The sequence below is a fragment of the Hydra vulgaris genome, chromosome 14 (assembly GCF_038396675.1).
Source record: "Hydra vulgaris chromosome 14, alternate assembly HydraT2T_AEP".
In the NCBI taxonomy this organism is placed as follows: Eukaryota; Metazoa; Cnidaria; class Hydrozoa; order Anthoathecata; family Hydridae; genus Hydra; species Hydra vulgaris.
Genome location: NC_088933.1, coordinates 25,922,501 through 25,925,000, shown reverse-complemented (window position 1 = coordinate 25,925,000; position 2,500 = coordinate 25,922,501). Strand labels below are relative to the sequence as shown.

The following is a 2,500-nucleotide window of genomic DNA, read 5'->3' as shown; positions in this document are numbered from 1 at the left end:
ATTCAACATTAACCAGTCGTCCCACACTATTTGAATCAAAACCCCCGAGCCATAGGCGAGCCACCTTCATGCTAGACTATTTTTGTAAGATTTCTATCTAAGAGTGCATCACAAGGTCTGCACCAAACTCTTTGTCGTTTTTTAAGCCAAGTATTTGACATTTATGCTTATCAGACCATAACACTAAGTTCCAAAATGCCTCACACTTGTTAATATGCAGTTTTGCAAATGCTAAAAGTTTTTCTTTGTTTATACGACTAATGAGGTGTTTACTTATCTGGAGAAGGTTTATTTAAACCACCTAATTTATTAAACCACTTAAATTAAATCTTATCTGTACAGTTCGATAGGAAACATTTAATTTAAGATTTTCAACAATCTGCCTTTTGCCCAGCAAACATGTCAGCGTTGAATCAACGTTGAAAACCGGTCGCAAAAGATGTTGCAGAAACGTTGACAAAGTAATCGATTTTGCAAAGATATGTAACGTTGTTTAAGAGACGTTGATTAAACGTCATTGCGTAACGTTGAAAAAACGTTACTAAATGACGTTACAAAAATGTCGCAACTAAACGTTGAAAAAGCGTTACATAAAAAGCGTTGAATAAACGTCGCAACTTAACATTGAAAAAACGTTACCTAAAAAGCGTTGATTAAACGCTGTTAAAGCAATCTATTTTGCAAGGATTTGTAACGTTGTTAGTAAAACGTCAATTTAACGTGACTCAAAGACGTCGAGTAAAGGTTGAAATATAACGTTGAATCAACGCTTAAATGTGCTATAGAAAATATCGCAAAATATTATTTAACGTAATAAAACGTGGCTATAATATATATTGATTTGACAAATAAAACTAAATTGTAGGTTGAACTCTGCTCTTGCAATATTTCCAAAATCATTTTTTAATACAAACAGTAATATACAATGATAAATATAAAAAAGCTTAAAATATACAATTTATAGATATATATATATATAAATAAATATATATTCATTAAGATTTATGTGTGTGAGAGTGTTTGTATATATACTTATGCAAAATATAACAATACAATTTACAGGATATCGTATCGATAGGCCAGGATATCATTGAGATACAAAAATCTAAATCAAACAATAAAACTTGTACCATTTGTAGTCTGAAAGCAAATGTAAAAATTTTTTTATTGAATTAGTATGATTATTACTAAATTTAAAAAGTAAATATAAATATATACATAGAACCTATTTATTTATACAATTTATATTTATATATAAAATATATAGATAAATAAATTATATACATATATATAAATTATATATATATAAATTATATATATAATATATATAACTAATAATAATAATGGTTTATCATCAAAATTATTCATTGGACATCAGATCTTGGGTCACTTGTGATCGAAAAAAGGGCCTAACCTACAAGCAATGTGATGAAAAATATCAAATATCAGTAAGTGGCGTTAGGAAGATGTGTATAAAATATGAAACAACTGGTTCTGCAGAAAATCAGAAAAGACTTGGTCGCCCCATTAATTAATTAGACTTCAACAAGAACCAATATCTTAATTGCACTGATAGAAAAAAAAAATTCAACAATAACCTCAAAACAGATTGTTGAAAATCCTTATTTAAATGTTTCCTGTCGAACTGCACAGAAAAGACTTAATTTAAGTGGTTTAATAATTTAGGTGGTTTAAATAAACCTTCTTCAGAAAAGTAAACCCCTCAATAGTCGTATAAACAAAAAAAAACTTTTAGCACTTGCAAAACTGCATATTAACAAGTGTTATGGTCTGATGAGAATAAATGTCAAATATTTGGCTTTAAAAAACGACAAAGAGCTTGGCGCAGGCCTTGTGATGCACTCTTAGATAGAAATCTTACAAAAACAGTCAAGTATGGAAGTGGCTCGCCTATGGCTTGGGGATGTTTTGATTCAAATGGTGTGGGACACCTGGAGAATGTTGAATGTATAATGTCAGGGAAGTTTTATGTTGATTGGCTTTCAAAAAATTTATGTCAATCCGTTAAAGAATTGATTGCAAATTTTTTTTTCAAAATGGCAACGACCTTAAACACACATGCAAAGATGCAAAACAGTTCTTCAAAAAAAAGTAAAGCTAACATCCTTAAATGGCCGCCACAAAGACCGAAACCTTAACTCTGTTGAAAATATATGGGCAATTTTAAAATCTAAAATACCTCCTTCAAAACGAACAAATATAAAAGAATTTTAAGAGGCTCTTATTGAAATTTGGAACTCAATTGATGCTGACCAAAAAGCTTGTAAAAAGCATGGCAAGAGGTTTAGAAGCAGTTGTAAAAGCAAAAGGTGGCACAACAAACTAATAAAATGAAAATCAGACATGATATTCTTGCATTTGTAATAAAATTTATTGACAAAACATTATACTTTGAAATAAAAATTTTGATGTTTCTTACTTTAGTCATATTTACTTTGGACAGAAAAATTGTAAGATAGCTCATTTCATTTAATAGAGT

General features: G+C 29.4%; 2 long non-coding RNA genes across 2 annotated transcripts in view; one reads left to right on the top strand and one right to left on the bottom strand.

The window, feature by feature from the left end:
* Nucleotides 1–2,500, top strand: part of LOC136090654 (uncharacterized) — a 12,201-nt gene that overhangs the window by 2,255 nt on the left and 7,446 nt on the right. The window lies entirely within an intron of this gene.
* The window catches only part of LOC136091178 (uncharacterized), a 2,373-nt gene continuing 732 nt past the window's right edge, over nt 860–2,500 (bottom strand). The window contains exon 3 of the long non-coding RNA XR_010643763.1: nt 860–1,105. This is a non-coding gene — a long non-coding RNA (uncharacterized LOC136091178). The remainder of the gene's footprint in view (nt 1,106–2,500) is intronic.